Source organism: Solanum stenotomum, chromosome 1 (assembly GCF_019186545.1).
Source record: "Solanum stenotomum isolate F172 chromosome 1, ASM1918654v1, whole genome shotgun sequence".
In the NCBI taxonomy this organism is placed as follows: Eukaryota; Viridiplantae; Streptophyta; class Magnoliopsida; order Solanales; family Solanaceae; genus Solanum; species Solanum stenotomum.
The window spans coordinates 72,361,573-72,388,399 of record NC_064282.1 but is presented as its reverse complement, the minus strand read 5'-3'; the positions used below and the strand labels follow the sequence as shown (position 1 = coordinate 72,388,399).

At 32.1% G+C, this 26,827-nt stretch overlaps 1 pseudogene; it reads right to left on the bottom strand.

Annotated features, from left to right (window-relative positions):
* Nucleotides 1–777: 777 nt before the first annotated feature.
* On the bottom strand, nucleotides 778–9,829 carry LOC125856383 (DUF21 domain-containing protein At4g14240-like; annotated as a pseudogene).
* Nucleotides 9,830–26,827: the final 16,998 nt, after the last annotated feature.

Here is a 26,827-nt window from a genome sequence, read left to right as displayed (position 1 = left end):
AATGGTTGCTGAATTTTTTCCTTAGAAAAAATAGTTAATGATATCAAAAGCATGCAAAAATCAGGCAATATTTCAAAAGCATTGTTCACACACACTGAGCAATACCAGATTAACTGTTCTGATTCTCTCTCAACTCATTTGAAATATATCAATTGGTGTTTCAAGTAATACTTAAAACATTAAACAATATATCCAACTTTGATCAGTATTTTATTCTACCAAAATGTTATGATGGAAAATGATTCAACATTACTATTCTGATGATTTATAGTACAATAGTAAAGTAATGTTTTGGGGTCTTTCTCTATATCCACTAAAATATTTTACTTCTCTCCATTAAAACTAGAAAGCACCGTGGCGGCATAATATCAACCTGAACTTAACTCAACCCCAAAAGCTAGCTAGCTTGGAGGATTGTTGTAAACTAAACAAACAATCACTTCATTCCCCAATTGGTATAGGACTCTAACACCCCTTCATGCCCAGGTCCAAATAGAATCCAAGTAGGGATGACTCTGATACTATGTTACTAAACAAGGTATTTTAGGAGAATTACAATGATTTAAATGTAAGTAAAGAGAAGGCTAACAAAGTAACTAGATATGTAAATCCCTAGAATATTATATACAAGAAAACATATAACTTTATGATTCTCGATGCCAAAGTTTTAGATAGAAGAATATGTTGTATATGCACTAACAAAACTATACATCAGGTTGCAGTAAGACTTGTTATTTTCACTCCCAACATCACTGAGATTACAAAACTACCAACTCTTTATATCTTATTTTCAAGAAGAGGCTCTCCAAGACTCCCTTGTCCTTCGTGTCCTCGCCCGACTTCTTCAGGTTTTGTCCTTCCTTGCTTTGCACTCCCTGTGGAGTCCAATTAGAAACATCAGTAATTTATTCTTGTAATGTGGTCTTTTGTTTGATGGAAGAAAGTTATTTTATCTTAAGATTTGGAAGCCAGAAATGTGGAAATTTGGTAGCCATATTTGTCAAAGATTTGGCAACTATATTTGGAAGCCACCATAGTTGATATATTCACATTGAGATGTTGAATATTTTGCATCTTCCAAAGACATCATCCATGACATCAACAAGCCTATTTTTTTCTCTATAAATAAGGAGCTTAGACATTAGTTGAAACTCACCTTGAAGCATATGAAAATATTTCATTGCTTTCTTTCTTTGTCATTCCATTAAGGGTAATTTTGTAAGAGAGTTTGTGTTGGAAAACACTTGTGTGAACCCTTTCTTTGAAGTGATCTTGTGAGGTTACTATCTTTGGGTATTTGGGATTAATTAGAGTATTTACTCTAAATTTATACTCTCTTTTGTACTCTTGTTGGTATAGTGAAATTGCTCCTCTTCGCTTGTGGATTAGGTCACACCGACCGAACCATGTTAAATTTGTGTCTTCTTTAATTGCTTTACTCTCGTTATTATCAACTTACTATTGTCTTTGTTATTGTCATTATAACATTGTTTGGCCAAATTCCACACTATCCGAGTTCTCGATCCTAACAAATTGGTATCAGAGCCGGATCTAATCGGGTTAGTTTTAGTAGCCAAAAATGACGATAACAAAGACTTATGTTCAAAAATTTGACCGAAGTGCAAACTTGGGGATGTGGCAATTAAAGATGGAGGCTATACTAATTCAAGATGGCCTAGATATGGCACTAGAAGGAAAGGAGAAGAAGCCAGAAAATATGACGAACAGGGAGTTTGCCGTCATAGACAAAAAAGCATAATCAGGTATCATTTTAAATCTCTCAAATGAGGCTTTACGTGAAGTATCTCCAGAATCCACAGCCAAAGGCATGTGGGAAAAACTAAAAACCTTGTATATGAAGAGGACAGTGGAAAACAGACTTTACCTAAAGCAAAAGCTTTACACATTTCGTATGGGTGAAGGTACTTTTATACTCTCACATCTTGATGCATTTGATTCTATTTTTATGGATTTGAGTAATATTGATGTTGAAGTTAATGATGAGGATCAAGCCGTCTTATTACTTATTTCCTTACCCCAATCATTTAAGCATATTAGAGATACTATGCTTTATGGAAAGGATAATATCTCTTACAGGGAAATCAAATCTATCTTAAAATTAAAAGAACGGATAAATAGAGATATTACTGGAGAAAGTAGTGTAACCCATGGGGAAGGTTTATTTGTAAGAGGTAGATCTAATAAGAAAGAATCAAGTAGTGAGAGGTCTAAATCAAGGTCAAAGTCCAGATATAGAAATATGGTGTGCAAATATTGTCATAAGAAAGGTCATATTATTTCTGAATGCTATAAATTGAAACACAAAGAAAAGCATAAGGAAAACAAGCATGAGCATCAAAATATTGACCCTGCTGAAGCAAGTGTAGCTACTGATGAGTCTGATGGAACAATATTTTTAGCTGCTAGTAATAGTTTTAAATCTAACGATGAGTGGATTTTGGATTCGGGTTGTTCTTATCATGTGTCCCAATAAGGATTTATTTGCCACATACGAATCTGTTGGAGGTGGAGTTGTCTTGATGGGCAATAATACTCCCTGCAAAGTTTTTGGTAAGGGTACAATTCAAATCATAATGTACGATGGTGTGGTAAGAACTCTCACCGATGTTAGATATGTTCATGACTTAAAGAAAAATCTCATCTCTTTTGGCACTCTAGAATCTCTTTGAGTGCAAATACACAGGTGAAGGTGGAGTTATGAAAATAACTATAGGTGCTCTAGTGAAAAAGCACGCAGATCTGGTACGTTGTACACTTTGTTGGGATCCACTGTTACAGGTGTTGCTTCAATTTCTACCCAATATGATTCCGACATCACCAAATTGTGGCATATGCGATTGGGGCATATGAGTGAGAAAAGTCTTTCCATCCTCAGCAAAAGAGGTCTTCTTTGTGGACAAAGTACCGGGAACATGGAGTTCTGCAAATACTGTGTGTTCGGGAAGCAGAAAAGAGTCAGCTTCAAATCTCCAGCAATTCATCGAACAAAAGGTACTTTGGACTATATTCATTCAGATCTTTGGGGTCCTTCTCGTACCCCGTTAAAAGGTGGTGCCATGTGTATGTTAACTTTCATTGATGATTATTCAAGGAAGGTTTGGGTTTATTTCTTGAAAAATAAAAGTGATGTTGTCTTAACCTTCAAACAATGGAAAGTTTTGATTGAGAAGCAAACAGAAAAACATGTCAAGCGGCTTAGAACGGATAATGGCTTAGAATTTTGCAATGATGAGTTCAATGAATTTTGCAAAAATGAAGGAATTGCTCGACATCGCACTGTGAGGATGATCCCTCAATAAAACGGTGTTGCAAAAAGGATGAATAGAACTTTTTTGGAAAGAGCTCTTTGCATGATTTCAAATGCTGGGTTGACAAATGTTTTTTGGGCAGAAGCTATCTCTACAGCTTGTTACATTGTCAACTGTGCTCCTTCTGCACCTTTGAACTTTAAGACTCCGGAGGAAATGTGGTCAGGTACTCCTGCTAATTATTCTAATTTAAAAATCTTTGGTTATCCCGCGTACATGCATGTGAATGATGGTAAATTAGAACCAAGGGCAAACAGGTGCATTTTTCTTGGATACGCATCTGGGGTGAAAGGATACAGACTCTGGTATCCTGATCTTAAGTCACCAAAATTCATAATCAGCAGAGATGTAACCTTTGATGAATCCTCTATGTTACACCCAAGAAAAGAGTCTTCTAATTCTAGTAATACGAATAAGGAGCAGGGTATACATGAGCATGTGGAGGTCGAACTTGGCATTCCTTCAAAGCCAAACTCATCAACCTTGGAGCAAAATACAGTTGAAACTCCTGAAGTTGAAGCTCCAGAAGTTATGACTTCTGAAGTTATAGTAAATGAGTATTCTATAGCCACACACATACCAAGGAGACAAATTCAAAAACCTGAAAGGTATGGAGATTATATTGCATTTGCCTTTTCAGTTGCACAGGAAACTAAAGAAATTGGAGAACCATCTAATTATTCAGAAGCAGTTTCTAATGTTGATTCGGCCAAGTGGCTGGTTGCAATGAATAAAGAAATTGAATCTCTCCACAAGAATGGTACTTGGTCTCTTGTGAAGCCGTCGTCAGGTAAAAGAATTGTTGGTTGCAAATGGGTCTTCAAGAAAAAAGATGGAATTTCAGGGGTTGAAGATGTGAGGTATAAAGCACGATTAGTTGCAAAGGGCTATAGTCAGGTACTAGGAGTTGATTTTAATGATATTTTCTCACCTGTAGTTAAACATAGCTCTATTCGTGTCTTGCTTGCCTTAGTTGCCATGTATAATTTGGAATTAGAACAACTTGATGTTAAGACAACATTTTTACATGGCGAACTTGAGGAACAATATACATGCATCAACCTGAAGTATTTGAAATTGAAGGAAAAGAAGATCATGTTTGCTTGTTGAAGAAATCTTTGTACGGATTAAAACAATCTCCAAGACAATGGTACAAGAGGTTTGATTCCTTTATGTTGGGTCATGGTTATTCAAGGAGCATGTATGATAGTTGTGTTTACTTCCGGAAGTTAAATGATGGTTCATTTGTTTACTTATTGTTATATGTTGATGACATGCTCATTGCTGCTAAGGATTCGACAGAAATTTACATTTTGAAAAGTCAGCTGAAAAGTGAATTTGAAATGAAAGATTTATGAGTAGCTAAGAAAATCCTTGGCATGGAGATCAAAAGAGATCAAGGAACCAAAAGGTTATTCCTGACCCAGAAGAAGTACTTGGAGAGGTTTGACATGAAAGATGCTAAACCAGTGAGTACTCCTCTTGCTGCTCATTTTAAGTTATCAGCTGCTCAATCACTACAGACAGAGGAAGAAGAGAGGTATATGGCATAGGTACCATATTCCAGTGTTGTTGGCAGTATTATGTATGCAATGGTGTGTACATTTCCAGACATTTCACAAGCATTAAGTGTGGTAAGCCGATATATGGCTTGCCCTGGTAAAGCACATTGGCAGGCTGTGAAATGGATCCTCAGATACTTGCGAGGTACTTCGAACACATGTTTGGAGTTTGGGAGAAATCCTAACATTTTGGTTGGTTTTGTAGAATCTGATTATGCAGGTGATCTTGACAAAAAAAGATCACTAACAGGCGATGTTTTTTGCATTGGTGGTTGTGCTATCAGCTGGAAAGCTACATTACAACATGTAGTAGCTTTATCTACTACCGAAGCAGAATATATGGCAGTGACCGAGGCGATCAAAGAAGCCTTATGGTTGAAGGGTCTATTTGCTGAACTCAGCTTACACCAAGGTGGTATTATCATTTTCTGTGATAGTCAAAGTGTCATTCACTTGACTAAAGACCAGATGTATCATGAGAGGACGAAGAATATTGATATCAAGTATCATTTCATTCAGAAAACCATTGCCGAAGGAAAGGTCTATGTTAAGAAGATTAACACAAGAGACAACCATGCCGACATGGTCACGAAGTCTCTTCCAGTCAGCAAGTTCAAGCTTTGTTTGAACTTGATTGGCATTTATGAAGAATAATTTAGCCCATATGGGCTTCTGCGGAGAGAATGGAGCAAATTTACTATTTTCACCAAACTCAGGCCAAGGTGGAGATTTGTAATGTGGCATTTTGCCTGATGGAAGAAAGTTATTTTATCTTTCTTTTGTGAAAGATTTGAAATCCACAAATGTGGAAATTCGGTAGCCATATTTGTCAAAGATTTGGCAACTATATTTGTCAAAGATTTGGAAGCCACCATATTTGATATATTCACATTGAGATGTTGAATATTTTGCATCTTCCAAAGACATCATCCATGACATCAACAAGCCTATTTTTTTTCTCTATAAATAGGGAGCTTAGACATTAGTTGAAACACACCTTGAAGCATATGAAAATATTTCATTGTTTTCTTTCTTTGTCATTCCATTAAGAGTAATTTTGTAAGAGAGTTTGTGTTGGGAAACACTTGTGTGAACCCTTTCTTTGGAGTGATCTTGTGAGGTTATTCTCTTTGGGTATTTGGGATTAATTAGACTATTTACTCTAAATTTATACTCTCTTTTGTACTCTTGTTGATATAGTGAAATTGCTCCTCTCCGCTTGTGGATTAGGTCACACCGACTGAACCACGTTAAATTTGTGTCTTCTTTAATTGCTTCACATTCGTTATTATCAACTTACTATTGTCTTTGTTAATGTCATTATAACATTGTTTGGCTAAATTCCGCACTAGCCGAGTTCTCGATCCTAACAGTTCTATAGCAGCGTTTAGTGAACGACGAAACAGAAAACTCAATACACAAATGCAGCAAAAACATAGAACTCTCCTCTCCCATCACCATTTTAGTATAATCACAATGTAATGAATTATGCACTTGAAATCACTAAGTCTACTGTTAACGCCACACAACGGATTTAGTTTCTTGCAACTATGTGTATAGAAATTATTATGTTGACATTTTCAAAAATATTTCATCATATATCAATGAATATAGTATAAAATGTGTACTTACGGTTCCCTTTTGGCTTTTGGGCTGTTAACCTCCGGATTGATGGAGCTCGTGCCACTGATGAAGCTGCAGCCACACGAATCCTGTAGATATTTTTTGGAAAAAGTTACAATCTGCTCTTCAACAATAGTTACTATATTGAGTAGGTGAAATTAAGTTGTCCAGCTCCCACCCACCTCTTATGTACATCAGTCTCGTGCTACTATTTACTCCTGCACCAATGATGTTAATTTCCATCAGATGTGTAAAAGAGGTAACGAGAAACTAGAAGAACCCCAAAGATCACCTGTAAGAGTTCTTCAAAAACATCTTCCAAAGTAATAATACCTGTTACTCCAGCATCCTCATACACTCAGGAACTCCATTTGTCACTGCATCAGCAGATGTTGGAGGCGTTACTGCCAGTACTGTAGCCTTCTTGATGTCAACAACGACACTCTCTGTCTTTTCACCCTTTGCCATCAAATGATGGGTAGTTACATGAGGATTTCCACCAGCAACGTAACTGTACTATCATCAGATTTCTCTTCCTCAAGTACCAAGGGAGGTTTTTTGTTTTTCCCTTTAAGCTTCACTACTGCAGCCATATGACTGCCTCGTTTAGTATATCATATAGTGGCATATATATCAGCTGGAACTCTGAAAAGATTCATGGAAAACAAGGTTTACAGCTTACTGATCAACACATGCATATATAAAGAAATGAAGTAGAGTAGTAAAAAGTTAATACCTGCGGATAGAAACAGCACTAACTGGTGTCTCAGTTTCTGGACGTACGGTAAGAAGACTTTTTACCTAAAATCAAATTGAAACTATCAATTTCAACGGAATAGCAAGATTACAAGTGCTCTGAAGGTGAGATCCAAAACTCACCAGTACAAGTCCAATAATATTCNTCAAGAACCCTAACTCTTTCTCTTTCAAAATGGGACAAAAAAAAAATGATCCAAAGATCATCCTAATACAACAATATGAGCTCAAATAATTGATTTGTGAAAGGACCAAAATGCCCTTAAATTTCCGGACGGATTTCCCTTCCAACTGCCCAACTTCTACAAGGCATAACTTGCTCATACGAACTCAAAATCGAGTAAACTAAGTGGCGTTGGAAAGATCGTTCCAAGGGCTTCGCAACCATAACTGGAACTACTCCTAACTTATCCTGAGCTAGGAGTTACAACTACTCAAAGTTGGCCAAAAACTCATTTTTTTTTCCATACTTAACCAAATTTCCAGATTCTAAAATTTTTCCAAAAATGATACTTTCCAAGTATCAAGCTCCTTCAAAGCCACTTCAAATTGTCGGATGTTACATCAGCTATGACCCCGAGCAATAATTTTACATATTGCCTCCCTATAATAGGGGCACAGATGATCAGTTAGCCAACTACTAAAAATTATCTGGAATATTTCTGAGGTTAATATCCAAGAAATAGAGTACATACATGGTCCATAGAGAAATTGAGAAGCAAACGAAATTAGAACTTATTATACCAAGCAATTATTCATGTATAGTGAGGCAAACCTTGCCAGGAAACTCACGAATAATAAATGATGGTACAAATATCTGTACTGTAAGTAGCTACCATGAAGGTAGTACACCATATAGCTCATCTGAAAGAGCTCGTTTCTTCACTCTTCTTTTTTATCTTTTTTTAGTTGGAAAGAGAATAAAAAATGTTAGTCGTACTGTTTAGCTGAGAACAGAACCAAAGAAGCTTGGAAGAATAATGGCACCACACTCACCAGTCCAGCTCTGAATTGACATTCAATGAAAATGTCGACTCAATGGGTGTCATGGCCTCCTCAGCAGTCTATCAACAACACAAAAGCCAAAAAAAAAAAAAAAAAAAAAGGTCATCACAGTAATGTATCAAGATTATCAAATTCAAAAAGAAAACAGGAGAAAAAAAGAGTCAAAGTAAGTATTATAGCCATAGCAGCGGTCTGTCTTGAATCAAGAATCTATCTCAGGATACTGATAATTTAGGCATACTGACAAAAAAATATGTATCTTCTCATGATGTGGTCCATTTTCACAACTACAAAGAAGGAAATACGGATGTTTTAAAACCCAAGCATTATTAATTGATAAACCTGAGGTCTGGAGAAGCATGGCAACGATAAGACCGCGTCAGTGTCCATACCTTCTCAGTTAAATCTAATGCTCCACTAATTATTGTGTAAGTTCACCTCTTTGCCAGCTTGCAGAACTTTCTCATTTAAAGAAATCATGGTTTCCAAAAAGCTAAAGGAACTAGAAGTAATAATCTATTGGTTCTGCAGTCTTGTCGTTACTGAAAATTAAGGATACAACACTGACCTCTTGACTGTGGATAGAAACAAGAGCCTTTAACTGTTATATGTTTCTTGATAAACAGATTTCAAAATGTCCTAATACGCAATCTAGGATCTGAAATACAAACATAATTTCATAAGAGCTTAAAAGAACTTAACAATTAGTCAAGAGATGCACTAAAAAAAAAAGAAAAAGGAACAAAGCTTCATCTGTTATATGTTTCTTGATAAACAGATTTCAATTCTTATCAGCTAAGAGTATTCTAAGGCATCAACAAGAACTCAGAACCCAAGATGCTTAAATTACGACACTCCTTTAAAGTGAAGAATGCATATGTTGCCATCATTCATTGACTAAGCTATCTTTACTTTTTGGTACTTAGGATACACGTCCAGCTTTGTCTTTAATTACTTCAGAAGTGCAATGATTACCTTCCCTATGGGGTAAGAAATTGGGTAGCATATGACCATCAGAACACAAACAAGTCAAACAAAATTTGCACCCACCGCAAGTCCATACCTGGTACATATTGCTTGAGGAATAACCTACAAAACCGAAATAGGAGGAAGATGAGATCATCACACAATTAAGCTAAGGTCTTAAATGTGGAGATGTTAATTTAAGACAAAAGTTACTGATAGTGTAACGGCCACATATTGATTGAACATGTTGTCCAGGTATAAGGGTAGGGCCTCCATTGCAGCAGCATTACATAGAAGTAGGGTCACAAGAAGCTGGTGTTGCTTCTGAACAATGGGAAGTATTACAGCTGAAAAGGTGAACATTCCATTAAAAGTAGAAGTTATGCTTTGATACAGATTCTCCTAACAAACAAACTGAAAACTACTTTTACATTTATATTTAATCACAAGATACCTTGTAGTAGAATATACTTATATCTCATCTAAACACACAAATGCTACTTCTGCTCCAATTGAATTATTATTATTATTATTGGGGTCTCTCATTGCCATTCGAACTACTGCCACTGCATTCATCACATGCTGCATAATTGTGTTTTTTGCTACTGATTCTTCTTTTGTTCAAACTAGAAATGAACATACAAGTAACAGGATACCTGTTTTGAGTTTTAGCCCCCCAATTTACTAATGGTACAATAAGTAATGAAAAACAACACGGTGGACTTGTTTTATTTTTTTTTTGGATTTGAGTTGCTATTTTGGTACAGTATGGTGTTCCTTCGCCCTACGGAAGGAAGGAAGTGTGATTACCCAAAATGGAAATTGTATACTCTCTTCGTATGGTTTCCTTTTTTGGAGTCAAACAATAACAACTTTGACTAACATTTTCCTATATATTTTTTCATCATATTGATATGCAAAAAATTGCAATTTATACTACCCAAAATGGAAATTGTATACTCTCTAAGGCTTGGAAAATCACAAAGAAAGCATTGTCAAAAAGTTCCTGATCCATTTGTTGTTGACTGCTCGGACCAAGCTTTAAGCTAAAGGAGAAGACTAATAATTAATACATCAGCATAGTATCTCTCTCATTTACAGAAATTGGAGGTTCAGACTTGAGAATATAATACCCTTTTATTTGCATAAAGCCTTTGTGCAGCTCAACAGAACATCCTTTTATAAACCTCCATTGCTATACAAATCCACCAAATATTAAGGGAAAAACATACGCTAAGAAAGTTGTTTTTTCCCTTTTAAGTAATTTTTTGGTGTTTAGTTGCCAGAAAAAATGGAAAAATATTTTCCTTCATACTAAAAATACCCCTAAATGTAAATCGTCATAGTCTCATAGACATTCTAAAGACATGCCTGACCAAGTCTTCTCTCCATTAATCAGCTCCAAAAACAACTGAAGGGTGTATTTCACAAGCCATAATTACAGATTTGGAAATAATATACAAAATATTCAAGCATTCATTCACTATATCCACAATTACATACTGCTCTCACCTCTTCAATAGCTGATTACAAACATGCATACATATAAGAAAAGGGAAGACAAACGACTACTGGAAAATCTAAGGTTTAAGGGTGTGTTCAGTACAGAGAAATACAATTTTCCTATGTTAGTTTTCCGGTAGGAAAATAAGTTCCTTGGAAATGAGAAAAATGAATAAATGCATATAAACAAGTTCCACAAGCGCCATTTCTTGAAAAATAAAACTTTTCCCTTCACATCGAACATACCCAAGTCTTCCTTATATTATTAATTCTAACTAATCAACATAATATATCTTTAATCATTCCCTCATTGCACAAAGTTATAGAAATCGATTGTAGGGAATATCTCATGGTACATTTGAGGAATAAATCATCTCAAAAGATTTTATGTTTTAGTTAAATATTTTATCAAATTAGTTTAGTTTAAGTTAGGATTATATTTTTGAATTAATTAGTTTATATTTGAGTTAATTATTTCATTAAGATTAAGAAGCTCATTTAATTATTAGTCAAATTTACTAATTTAATCAATTCGACTAAATTTTTATTTTTGATTGGCTACAATTGAAATTCATTTGACTATTGTTTAATTGCAACTTTTGCCAATTTCTTCAACTCATTGAAAGACCAAATTTTGGGCCTTTTCAATACAAATAACCCACGGCGTTCCAATATAACTCCAACATACAATACGCCCGACCCAACAAATCCGCAGCAACCCGACCCTGTGCGTCTTTCTTGGGACTTTAAATTAAGGGTGACATTAAGGTGTGAAAATAAAGGGGCGGTGACATAAGTCTTAATTATTGGGTGTAGGTGACAATTATGTAATTAAGGATTGTGGAGTTGCCCTCAAGTTTATAAGTTGACAGTTTGGTCCATTATATTAAATGAGGGGTAAAAGGGTAAATGACTAAAACCTAATTTAATCAATTTTGGTGGGAACCAAAAATGGAGGGAAGCAAGCCAGCGAGCAAACCAAAAGGGGAAATAAAAGCTTTTTTTCCCCGCCTCCTGCCGTATTCTGTATTCCTTCTCTTTTTCTTCTTCTGCTTCGTTCTTGCTTGCTTGCCTACCTTTCTTCCTGTTCTCTTAATCTTCTTCTTCTTCTTGTTCGTACATTGTTGGTCTTGACTTCTAGTCCTTGTGCTTCTTCTTCTTCTTTTCTTATTCTTGAATCAGATTTAGCTAATCTAATTAGTGGACCAGATTTCATTCTGTATTAATTGGAATTACTTCATAAGTGATTGCAGTCACACACCATTGTTTGGTAAGTAAGATTAATAGTTCTTTGAATCATTCATCATTGATCAGGGTATAACCTACAATTTTTTCAATAATTTACATTCGTGTTTCCAACAGATGGCTATATATGTTGGAACAAATTATAGTCTTATGTTGCAACAAAAAGATTATTTCAATCGCAACAGAATAGATATATGTTGTAACATATAATTTACACAAGTTGCAACATATGACTTACATGTCGCAACATAATAGCCATATATTGCAACATATAACTTACACATGTTGCAACATGTGATTTATTTGTCATAATAGAACAATTATATGTAGCAACATATAATTTACATGTCGCAACAGAATAGTCATATGTTGCAACATATGACTTACACATTTTGTTACAATATGTGATGTATATGCGCAACATAATAGTTATAGGTAGCAACATATGACTTACATGTCGCAACAGAATAGTCATATGTTGCAACATATAACTTACACATGTTCCAACATGTGATTTATTTGTCACAACAACAGAACAGTTATATGTAGCAACATATGACTTACATGTCGCAATAATATAGTCATATGTTGCAATATATGACTTGACACATTTCTTCATTAGTACTAATTATTTTTTTAATTTATTTCTTCAGGTACAATAAATTGAGGGATTATTTGTAGGGATTGATTGTAGTGGGGAATGGGTCGAGAAGAAAAATCGATACATTTGGCATTAGAAGGATGGCAAGAAACGGGGAGGGTCGATAGGGATGACTGTCGAAAGAAATATTTTGTATGATGATTTTGTGAATTTAGTCATCCAAAAATCTGGATTCAATTGTCAACCGAAAGATCTTGTCATTAGTTACATTCCCAGTTTTTTCATAATGAGAAGGTATTACCTTTAAAATAACTGATCAGCCTAGTTTGCTTGTTTATTTGGGAGGAGCAGTGAGGCCACCCATATTAAAAGTCTACGTTGATGAAAATCCTATCGAGGAGGATCATAAGCTAGAAGAGACCAACAAGATATGTTAAATGATGAATTTGATGTTGTGGACATGAATAATCACGATGATGAAATTGGAAAAGATGAAGTGCCGAACTTTGAGAGAAACAATCCTCGTACACCTATTGTTGGCAGCAACATTCCATGTTCTTCTTAATCATCACGTGTGAATAATGTTCAAGATGATGAAACCAGTTTTTATAATGGAATGACATTCAAGAACAAGGAAGAACTAGCAAATTCATTGAAAATTGCTTTGTTGAAAAAATATTTTAGATTGAAAAAGGCTATCAATTCTCGTAATGTGTTTTCTTTTAAATGTTCATATCCGGAGTGCAATTGGTGGCTGAGGGCTGTGAAATTTACAAGTAGCGACAGGTTTGCCATTAGAATCTATGAAAAGTGTCATACATGTGGTTCAGAGCATCTTACAAGCCATAAACCGCATGCCACGACAAAAGTCATAGGTAAGTACTTTGAAAATAGGTTTCTCAATGGTAAAGTCCCATCCACAAGAGACATGTCAAATCAACTCCGCACAGAATTGGGTTGTAAGGTAAGCTATTGGAAGATTTATAAGGGCATGGAGCATGCTAAGTCTTCGTTTAGGGAACACATGAGCACGTGTATGTAGTGCTTAATGCGTAGCGTTATATGCTTGAAGTTGCAAATCCAGGAAGCTAGACGGCATTGTCGCTCGATGAAAATGGGAAGTTCAAGTACTTGTTTGTATCATATGCCGCTTGGTAATTGGTTTTCAAGAAATGAGAAAAGTAATAGTCGTTGATGGGACATTCCTAAGGAGCAAGTATAAAGGAGTTTTGCTATCAGCGGTGGCACAAGATGTTGAGAATCATATATTTCCAGTGGCTTTTTGTGTTATGGACAAGGAATGCGGATGCCTCATATGAATATTTTTTTCAAAATATGAGAAGCTTTGTAGATGATATTGATGAGTTGTGCATTATTTCTGATAGGCATCCAAGTATTCAAAAGATGGTTTTGACTATCTACCCTGCATCTCATTATGGTTGTTGCATGAGACACCTTGGGAAAAAAATATTCGAAATAACTTTCACAATTCAAAGGTAGTGTCCCATTTTTATAAAGCAGCAAAGGCATACGATAGATGTGAGTTCAATGACCACTTCAATCAAATACGAGATTTGGTACCAAAGGCGCCTGAAACTCTTGAACGTATTGGATTCCACACATGGAGCAAGGCATTTTTCCCAAAAAATAGGTACATTATTGTCTATACCATCTCGTTTGAGTTTATTGTCATTTTATGTGTTTTGATTGATTTATATTTTTTGTTGTGTAGATATAACATTATGACATCAAACGACGCGGAGTCGGTGAATGTTATGTTTGATGTTGAAAGAGAATTTCTCATTGTCGCTCTATTGGATGAAATAAACAGGAGATTTGCACTTTTATTTTACCATAGGCGTATGGAGCTGGTGAACTCTACAAATAGATTTTTTTTCCTCAATTGAAAAAGATATATCAAAGTATGTCAACGCGGGCAACAAGTTGTTGGCTCATCAAATCACTAACTACAAGTTCAGTGTCACTGGTCATGGTGATGTTGCTACGGTGGATCTACAAAGAAGAACTTGTACTTGTAGAATTTTTGGCTTGGACAAAATACGTTGTCCACATGCCATGGCAGCGCTTCGATCCCAATATGATGTCGATTTTGGAAATCAGATTTATGAGTACTCCTCTCCATATTATTCAGTGAAAAAATACATAATGACATATTGTGAGGAAATTCACCCTGTGCCACTTGAAGATTCTTGGATTGTCCCTTTGGATATCATAGAGAGAGAAATACCTCCTCCATATGTTGATCCAAGCAAACCTGGAAAAAGGAGATATAAGAGACGGCGTGGAGTTGGATAATTATTTCCAACAAGAAAAAGTAAGTGTTCCGTATGTAGGGACTTTGGCCACAAAAGAACTACATGCCCAAATCGAAATGCTCTATAAGTGTTGTTGAATTTTAATGAATATTCTTTTTTATTTGAGGATGATGTTCCTTATCTTCTTATCTTAATGAATTTTAATGAGTGTTCAGAAATGCTCCATAAGTGTTGTTGAATAAAATGTGTGATTTATTTTGAACTGGTGCATCTGTTACAACATATGTCAATTATGTATTGCTACTTACAACAGAATATTGCATATGTTTCAACATATGTCAATTATGTGTTACAAGTACAACAAAATAACACATTTGTTTCAACATATATCAATTATGTGTTAGATCTTACAACATAATATTGCATATGCTTCAACATATGTCAATTATGTGTTACAAGTACAACAGAAAACGCATTTGTTCCAACATATTTCTAATAAATAATTACGTGTAAGGTATTTGAACAATCAATCAATCATTACTGTCATTGGAACAACTTTCAAGAAAAAAATTAATTACAACTCTTCATATTTTACCCTTTTTTTTTAAAAAAATAAGTACTTGCATTTGAAAAGTCCAAAGTTGTCTCTTCTCTTCTCTTCGTCTTCAGAAGTTGCAACTTTTCACATTCATTACATTCCTAGAATTATATAAGAACACAACAACAGAAGGTTCTTTCATTTAATTTTCTCCAAGATGGGAAGTAAGAAGAAAAAATCTTCAAAAATGACTAGGAATAAAATTTTTTACATTGAATCCCTTTCGAGGGAACTACTAATTGATTTGAAAGGATTGCTTCCTACTCCTTCACAGATTTAATGAATGTTAAGTTAAGGTATGTATGTATTAATCAATTTTCGCTTTTTAATTTGATTTCCTAACCATTTGATTTGATTTCTCAGTTCGAGGGTCCTCAATCAAGTCACTAATGAACCTTCTGTATATCAAAAGGTAACATTAGTCAACTTTCCTTATTGTAGATGATCGGTGAAAGTTCAAAAGGCCATTTCTTTCCTGGAAATGTGCAGAACATCGGGGAATTTAGAAGTCTTATACAAAAAAGGTGTGGTAATTTTTAATATTTTTCGTATGTATTCACGTTTTTATTAATGTATTCTACCTTTTAAATGTGTTATTTCTTCTGTAGTTTGATTTTTTCAACTATAACGATCTGAATGCATTGGGAATGATTAATCAAGAAACAAACGGTGGCCACATTGGTGCATCATATGCGCTTGCCATAATTTCAATCTTCAAGGATTGTGAATCCATGAGAGAAGGCTTAATGTTCATTGTTAACATGAAAAGAACGGAGCCACTAAAAGTCAGAAGATGTCGACAACATTTGCAATATGTTTTAGGTGGAATGTGGGTGCCAGAACCTCATTTGTTTGGAGAAAGACCTATTTGTTGCACTATTCATCAACCTGAGCAAATCGTTCACAAGAATGGTTGGCCCAGGGAAAGTGATGATGAAGATGATATTCATTGTGAATTATGTAATTTCATTTAGAACTAGATTATGTAGTTAAATTTCTGCCTTATACCACTGTGTGGTATTAATTAGATTGTCATATGTACATAACTTGCAAATTCATGGTGAAAAAGGTGGCCTTTTTGTGTTTTGTATTGATTTTGAATTTGTTCTTTATAAAATTTTTAAACTAAAAATATTTGCTTTTTTTTTCATAGTGTTCTCATTTTGACCATCCTTGAAATGTCATCTATGGCAACATATGAATGTTCTGTTGGATAAATTGTTGAATTTTCCAGCAGAAATTGCAACAAATATGTCATATGTGGCAACATATGTATATTCTAAAATGTGTTTTTTTGGGGTTAATTCAATTAAATTATGGTCTAATACAACAACCTCCTTCATTAATTACAACTTTTCATATTTTACCTTTTTTTCAAAAAATTAAGTAGTTGCATTTGAAAAGTCAAAAGTGCCTCTTCGTCTTCAAAACTTGCAACTTTTCACATTCATTACATTGGGATTATATAAGAAGAACACAACTTATGTCCTTTTATTTAATTTTCTTCAAGATGGGAATGAAGAAGAAAAAATCTTCAAAAATGACTAGGAGTACAAAAAAAACTACTCCCTCCGTTTCAAAAAGAATGACCTCCTTTCCTTTTTAGTATGTTTCAAAAATAATGACCTCTTTCCTTTTTTGATAACATTTTAATTTCAGCTTTTCACATGGCATGTTTAAAGCCAAAAGATTGAAGGGCAATTTAGTACATTTGACATAACTTTAATTTAGGACCACAAGATTCAAAAGTCTTCTGTATTTTCTAAAACTCCGTGTCAAGTCAAACCAGGTCACTCTTTTTGAAACGGAGGGAGTACATTGAATCCCTTCTGAGGGAACTACTAATTGATATCGTTGAAAAAATTGTTTCCTACTCCTTCAAAAATTTAATGATTGTCAGATTAAGGTATGTATGTATTTATCAATTTTCGCTCTTTAATTTGATTTCCTAACCATTTGATTTGATTTCTTAGTTCCAGGGTCCTCAATCAAGTCGCTAATGAACCTTCTGTATATCAAAAGGTAACGTTGGGCGACTTTACTGAATATATATGGTTGTGTAACCCTTGGTTAGTTGTTCGAAAATGCACTTGTTTCCTGGAAATGTGCAGAGCATCAGGGAATTTAGAAGCTTTATACAGACAAGGCGTGGTAATTTTTAATGTTTTTAGCATGTATTCACGTTTTTATCAATGTATTCTACCTTTTAAATGTGTTATTTCTTCTGTAGTTTGATTATTTCAACCATAGTGATCCAAATGCATTGGGAATGATTAATCAAGCAGTAGACAGAGGTCGCATTGGTGCATCATATGCGCTTGTCATAATTTCAATCTGCAGGGGCGGTGAATCCATGAGAGAAGGCTAAATGTTCATTGCCAACATGAGAAAAACGGAGCCACAAAAACTCAGAAGTTGCGATATTTTTTAGGTGGGAGAAAGACCTATTATTTGTAGGGAGAAAGACCCATTTGTTACACTGTTCATCAATTGTATCACGTTCGTTGTGAATTATGTTTTGGTGATTTAGAACTAGATGAAGTGTTTTATATTGATTTTTGAATTTGTTCTTTATAAAATGTGTCATCTGTGGCAACATATGCACGTTCTGTTGGATAAATTGTTGAATTTATAATAGAAATTGCAACAGACATGTCATATGTGGCAATATATGTATATCCTAAAATGTGTTTTTTGGGGTTAATTCAATTAAATTGTCACTTAATTCAACATGTAACACTAAATATATAGTCCTACAACAAGTCTAAGTACACAATTATGGTCTAATACAACGACCTTCATCAATTATATCAATTATTTTTACAAAGACTATCATACCACTAGTTCATCATACAATGACCAAGTAATTTCATATGATAGTTATATAACACCCTTGTAAATCGTTGTTCCAAGTCTTATAGTATCTTTTTATTGCTTAATTATGGCCTAAAGTACTAAACTTTGGTCCAATTTGACATATTTCCATTGCTAAATTGCTCAATTTATCGATTAACTCATCCTTGAAATGTCATATGTGGCAACATATACACGTTATGTTGGATAAATTGTTGAATTTATAGCAGAAATTGCAATAGACATGTCATATGTGGCAACATATGCATATCCTAAAATGTGCTTTTGGGGGTTAATTCAATTAAATTGTCACCTAATTCAACATGTAACACTAATATATAGTCCTACAACATGTCTAAGTACGAAATTATGGTCTAATACAACAACCTTCATCGATTCTATCAATTATTTTTACAAAGACTATTTTCATCATAATTGACATTTGTTCCAACAAAATAAAAATAATATTAATAATCATTAATATTAATATTATCAACAAAAATGAACAATTGGTGACAATATAATGTTGCCACATATCTCCTTTCTGTGACATATGTTACCACATATCTTCTTTCTGTGACAAATGTTGCCACATGTATCCTTTCTGTTGGGGCACATGCAGATAATTTTGTGGTGTTTTTTACAACAGATGTTATATATGTTGCCACATACACCACATTTCCATTTTTCGTAGCGGAATTCATCTTTTTGGTAGGTGAGGGATTCATGATATTTTTGGTAGTGTGGTAGGTGTGGTAGGTGAGGAATTCATGACATTTTTGGTAGGTGTACCATTTTTGGTAGGTGAGGAATCCATTTTAAAGATTTTATTATAATATTCTTTTGCTAAGTGTCTTAATCTTGATATCTCTTTAATATTATTTATAATATATTCTAGATATAACATATCTTAGGTTCTTAGGTATATATATAAATTATTTTCCATTAATTGTTCTAATAGTTTTATATTTTCCATAGCTTCTATCTAATATTGTGAATATTATTAGTTCATTTTAATCTGAATTTATTTCTAAATCATACCATTCTATTCTTTCGAGATCTAAAACATGTAGGTCTATTTCATACCATTGTTGGTTTAATATATCTTCTGGTTCGTTATCATTAAATATATTTTTCCATATGATTCTTCTTAATTCAATTATCTTTATACCTTTAAGTATATATAGGATTAAAGTTTCATAGTTTTTTATTATTTCATCATACATGTATGTAGTCATGTCTGTTGTTATGCAGGTTTTAAATTTTCAANAAATTATGGTCTAATACAACAACCTTCATCGATTCTATCAATTATTTTTACAAAGACTATTTTCATCATAATTGACATTTGTTCCAACAAAATAAAAATAATATTAATAATCATTAATATTAATATTATCAACAAAAATGAACAATTGGTGACAATATAATGTTGCCACATATCTCCTTTCTGTGACATATGTTACCACATATCTTCTTTCTGTGACAAATGTTGCCACATGTATCCTTTCTGTTGGGGCACATGCAGATAATTTTGTGGTGTTTTTTACAACAGATGTTATATATATTGCCACATACACCACATTTCCATTTTTCGTAGCGGAATTCGTCTTTTTGGTAGGTGAGGGATTCATGATATTTTTGGTAGTGTGGTAGGTGTGGTTGGTGAGGAATTCATGACATTTTTGGTAGGTGTACCATTTTTGGTAGGTGAGGAATCCATTTTAAATATTTTATTATAATATTCTTTTGCTAAGTGTCTTAATCTTGATATCTCTTTAATATTATTTATAATATATTCTAGATATAACATATCTTAGGTTCTTAGGTATATATATAAATTATTTTCCATTAATTGTTTTAATAGTTTTATATTTTTCATAGCTTCTATCAAATATTGTGAATATTCTTAGTTCATTTTAATCTGAATTTATTTCTAAATCATACCATTCTATTCTTTCGAGGTCTAAATCATGTAAGTCTATTTCATACCATTGTTGGTTTAATATATCTTCTGGTTCGTTATCATTAAATATATTTTTCATATGATTCTTCTTAATTCAATTATCTTTATACCTTTAAGTATATATAGGATTAAAGTTTCATAGTTTTTTATTATTTCATCATACATGTATGTAGTCATGTCTGTTGTTATGCAGGTTTTTAATTTTCAATTATTCCTTCCTATCATATTCATAATTGATTAAATTTATATTAGATCATTATGAACTAGATTATTTGTTTATCATGTTCTCCTGTCACTACTAACATCGTACTTTAGCGGATACTTCCTTCTTATCAGCGCCTCAGCTGTGTTTACTCCCCTAAACGGCTTTCCTTGCCTACTGGTTCAACATTAGGATGACATAGTATAGAAGTTTTCTCCCTGTTTCCAGTGTGCTAATAAACTAGAAATCATGATTCAAATAATTCTAATACATAATAACTAACATAAATTTATTCAATCATATATATGATATTTAGGAATATATGAAATTAATTCTGCATATTTTTTGAACAATATATCTTTGCCTCTTGCTTATCCATGATAACTGAAGGTTGTTCCATTATTTATTAAGTATTAAATATTTGAGAGAATGTTTTTAGGAAACTTGCTTCGTTTTATTGAAAGCTTACTCATTATATTACATATACATTCCTTTATATAGAAAGGAAATTCTACTGCACTCACACTTATCTGCACACTACTTTAATAATGCACACCTACACTTACCTACTTTACACTTGTCCCTTAATAATGCTACCACATCTACCCATTTTACACTTGTCTACTTACTATTCTACTTTGCTTTATACCTATCCTATTCTACTTTACTTTACATTGTCCTTTACTACGTTACTTTACAATAATTTACACAACAAGTCAAAAACTTTGACTTACTTTACCTTTCCACTATTTACTTTAGGACTTTTCATAACTTGTCTTCTTTTTCTTCCACTTATCTTCATAACTTGTCTGCCACTTCTTTTGTCTTTCCTCCTATCTTGTTTTTGCTTTTTCTTTTGTATCACTCTAGCTGGACATCTGGTATCACATTATCTTCTCCGTTGTATTTTGAACATATATGATCTGGATATTTGTGTCCAATTAACTTACAATATTTTGTTAATAGTTCTGGTGAAATAAATCTTGCTTTGAGCACTCTTGTCGTAAGTCTTTCTTCTGGTTTTAATAATGATAAAATTCATCGATGTACTTCATCCATATTTGTTCTTCTTATTTCTCTCGAATTTGAATATATCATTAGCTGATCTCTAAAATAGTAACTCCATATAACATTTCCGTTCAAATAATTGTTTGCTAACTCTTGTATAATAGTTGATATACCAATTATTCTTTTATTGGCATAAAAACTTGGTATCTCTATTTTTTGTATTTCTTCTTGTTGTCCAATATCTTCAGGTATAATCATATCTTTGGTTAGTCCTATTTTAATAACTTGAATTGGGGGTTTTATCTCTTCGTATAATACCTCCGCTGGTGCTGTATAAAACTTTACATAAAATAAATTTCCCTTGGTAACTTTTTTATATGTAATGAATGTCTTGTGTAGTTCTGGTATTCCACTTATTTCTTCTCCGTCCTATGTGTATATGGTATTTAATAGTCTATAATTGTAACATGTCCTTACTAAATTGGCGTTAGTTTTTGGTTGGGCGATTAGCTTGTTATAACCTTGTAATTTTTTGGGTAGGTAGTCTTGACTTGGTTCTTTGGTTGTAGTGGATCTAGGATTACGGTTTAAATAGGTTTGGATTTTATATATATTTTCAATATATGTTCTCGTGACATGGTTATATAATTTTTTTCTCATTTTGTAGGCTATATACATAGGTAGAGGTTTGTTGTTCCATAGTCAATGTGTTTCTTGGCATTTTTGGAGTAAATGGTTTTTCAAATAGCTGGTTTAAGTTTGTATTCTTATGTTGTTTTTCACTAACTTGTTTACTTGTACCTGCAGCTGTATTTAAACAAATATTATGGGTTTTTAGGTGTTTCCCAACGTCACCTTTTAGCTCTGGATTTTTAAAGTCTTCCGATTGACTTAGCTCCGCATTTTTACAGTCATGTTGCTGACCTGTATTAGCTTTAGCCTTCATATTATCTTCATTAGTCTTTAGCTTTTGTATCTCATTGTCCATACTGTCCACTTTGATACAAAGTGTAGTGATGGCTTTGAGTATCTCTTCAATTGTATTTTCTTTTTCAGTTTGAGTAGCTTTGTCTTGATAAGTAATCTGCAATAACATTCTTGTTAGTTTTTTTTACTTCAATAGTAAATGTAAAATTTAATATATTTAACATCAATCTTCTCATTTCTTTTGTAGTTAGTGAATCCTGTATTTTTCTTGTTAGCCACCATTTTACTTGTGTGTTATATGTCCTTATAATAAATTTGTTATATACAATATATGGTTCAAATGATAGTAAACATTTATACACTGCATATAATTCTTTCCTATTTATTTTCCATTTTATTTCCGTATTAGTAAATATTCCTGAATAATATCTGCAATGATGTTCTATTTTTTCTTCATCATACCTGTATTTTAAGACTCCTCCATAACTTTTTTCACTGGCATCTGATTCTACTATATAAGTAATTTTTTTGTTTTCATCCGGAAAATATAGTTTAGGTAGGTTCTTACATAATAGTTTTACTTTTTGTATTTGTGTTTGGTCTTTTTTATCAAACTGGTATTCTATGTCTTTCTTTAATTTTTGTTGTAATGGTTTTAAATTCTCTGGTAATTTTGGTATGTATTCTCTTACTTGATTTACTAGTCCTAAGAATGATTGTAATTTCGTTTTTGTGTCTAGTTGTTCATTTGAGTTAATTATTTTTTGTATTATATGTGTTTGCATTTTTATTCCATTTTTATCTATTTGTATTCCTAAGAATTCTATTTGTTTTTTCATTATATCTGCTTTCTTTTTACTTAGGTTTATACTTGAGTAATCTATGATATGTATAAATTTTTCTAATAACCTTATATGTTCATCTTGTGTTTTAGAGTATAATAATATATCATCAATATATACTACACAATTCTCTAGTTATTTCAAGTAGTTATCCATAAAGTGTTGATATCTACCTGGTGTGTTTTTATATCCAAATGGTAATACATTACATTCATAAAATTCTTGTGGTACTGTAAATGCTGTAAGTTTTTTAGATTCTTCTTCTAACTCTAGGTGGTAAAATCCTGATTTGCAGTCAAATTTACTAAAGCAATTATATCATTGTATTTGTCTTATTTTTAATATTTTATTTGGTATTGGGTAATTATCTGTTTTAGTTTTTTCATTTAAATTTCTATAATCAATAATCATTCTACTTTTTACTCTTTTTTGTTCACTATGTTTATTTACTATAAATGTTGCGCTTGTATGCTTACTATTGCTTTCTTGTATGTATCTTTTTTTCTAGTAATTCACTTATATGTATCTTAAATTTTGTTAAATCATTAAAATTATACTTTAATAGTTTTTGGGTTATTATACTATTATTATCAGTTAGCTCAATTTTTACTTTTGTCTTATGTTTTCCCCATCCTTGTAAAGGATCTTCACTATATGATAATTCTAACTTATCTTGGATTATTTTTACTTTATCTATAGAGAATATAATTAATTCTATTTTAGGGTCTTCTTCTTTTATATTTTCTATTTTTTGTGTAATTTTCTCACTTCCTTTTATCCATTCTGTTGTTTTTCATTTTTTGTTATTTACTTTTTTTGCTCCTATTTTTTGTTTACATGGTGTTGTGAACCACCAGTGTGTTTTTGTTATTATATGTGGGTATAATTTTTCTAAAAATGGCATTCCTAATAGCATATCTTTTGTGGTCAATTCAAAGTTATATATTTCTTCTATAGTTAATATCTTATATCGTATTTGTATTTTTATATTTTTCGTCTTATATGTGATCATGCTTCCTTCATTATTAAATCATGTTACTACTATCGGTGTTTTTAATTTTTTCCATTTATCTTCTGGTAAACAATTGTATTTGCATATATTAGTTTCTGCTCCTGTGTCTATCATTGATGTATAATATCTGTTGTAATATCCTTCTATTATTATTTTTGCAAGTATATATATTTTCATATTTTTATCATAAGAAAGTTCTTTTTATTATTATCTTCTTATTATTATAATTTATTGTTAACTGTTTGTCTTCTAAATTATATGGTTTTACTTGTTCTAGCCATTTTATTCCTAAAGTGATATTTTTATCTCCTTGATATACTTTAAACTTTATTACTATTGGCACTCCTCTAATGATTATTTCCTTTTCTGTAGTTTCTTCGGTATATATTAATGTATGTTCAGTAGTAATTATTTCATCTTCTATTACTAGTTCTCTTGTAATATAGTTTTCTTCTTGTCCTGTATTTATTAATATTAGATATTTTCGTTGTTCCATTACTCCCGTTATGTAGTAATGATATGGTTTTATTTCTTCTTCTATTGATTTTTGTGGAGTTTTATTTATTCTTCTTTAGGTACTCATTTTTTATGATATTTCTTTTTGATGTGCTTAATCTTTCTTTTACTATTTCTAAATCTTCTTCTATATCAATCTCATTATAACTATAATCACTATTATCTATGACTGTAACTATCCTTTCAAAAGGATTTTCTATTTTTATTTTATTTATTTTATTTTTTGCTGTTATTTTATGTTTTATTGTTAAAACATATAAGTTTTTATATCTAGCTGTAAATATTTTACTTCCTAGGGCTAATTCTATCCCTGATATTTTCCAATATAATACTAGTGATTTATCTATATTCCTGTCATTTAATGCTACTGATTAGTTAGCACTTATTATGAATTTAAATTTTTGGTCTATGAGGTTACCTTTTACTGCACTTATTATACTTTATTTCTATGGGTTGTATAATTCTATCATCCGGTAAGTATATTTCTATGGGTGTATCTATTCCTTCTCTAAAACATGTTTTTATTAGTATTTTTGTTCCTCCTAAATGTACATATTTAATTGGATTTTTAGCCTTAATATCTTGTATTTCTTTATTTATTATTTGTTTGTTTATTATTGGTATTTTAGCCTTTCCTTTGGTGTATTTGTAATCTATGATATGTTCTCTTTGACTTACTACATAATATTCTTTTTTTTGTCGTTTAAACCAATTTCTCATTGTTGGTATTTCGAATATTTTTTCTACGCTTAGGTCTAATTCTTTTCCTTTTATTTGTTCAAATATATTATTATCAAATATTATTTTTTGCTCTGCCGATTCTTCATCCTGATATTTTTCTTTAGTTATTATTTATATATCTGTTTCAGTCATTGATATAGTATTCATTATCTGATTCAATTACTGAATTATTTTCCATTTCGTCTATCTCGTTTTCTGATAATTCATATATACTATCTTCACTTTCTAATTCATAATCTATGTACTCTATTTGTGTATATTTTTCATTGTCTACCAGTATTTCTGATATTTGTTTTTTCTTTGGATTTTTAGGTAATGTACAATTTTTAGCTATATGTCCAAATTTTCCACAATTGTAACAAGTACATTCTGTTAATTTTTTCTTTGGTCTATATGGTCTTTTAGTTTTATAATTTTTTACATAGTATCTTCTTCTTGGTTTTTTATATTTATATTTTGATTTGTATTTTTTATTATATTTCTTTTTATAGTATCTGTCTGTACAATCGAATTGGGGTGTTGTTTTATTTTTGCAACATGCTAAGTTTTTTACCAATATTTTTTCCATTTTAATTTCTTCTTTATGTTTTTCACATAGTTCTATAAACCATCGTTGTAAGAATTTCATTCTAGTTCCTAAGGTATCTGTTAATCCTGCTTCATTCCAATTTTTTATTAATTTTGAATTAAAAGGTTCTGGTAATTTTGTAAAATATAATTTTCTTATTTCTTTACTTTCTTCTATGCTATATGTTCCTTTATAATAATATTCTCTAAATGCACATGTATATTCATCTATATAACACATGTTACATGTTGCTAATTTTGTCATTAGATTTCGGTTTATGACTTTTTCTTTATTTTGTTCTTCTACTTCTGTTGTCATACTACTAAATTCGTTTCTTATAGCTACTTCGTATTTATATAATATTTCCATAGTTATAGTAGCTATTTCACCATCAAATTTTTTATTACTTCTTAGAATTTTTAAACTTTCATCTGATAAATTTTGTAGCTATAATTTTACTGTTCCTATAAGTGTTCTTTCTATATATCCTGGTGTTGATGTCATTCTTATTTTGTTATATATTAATTGTTTTGATATATATATCATCCATAATTGGATTATTTTATTTACAACTACTACATAGTCTAAATCTAAAAAATTATGTTGTTCAGTTATTGGTTTAGGTGTCCATTTTTTATTCAATCTTTTATCCCACATAGTTTTTTCTCTATCATATTGTCCATAGTTTGAATTATAGTATCTTGGATTTTTTGGATTATTTACTACTG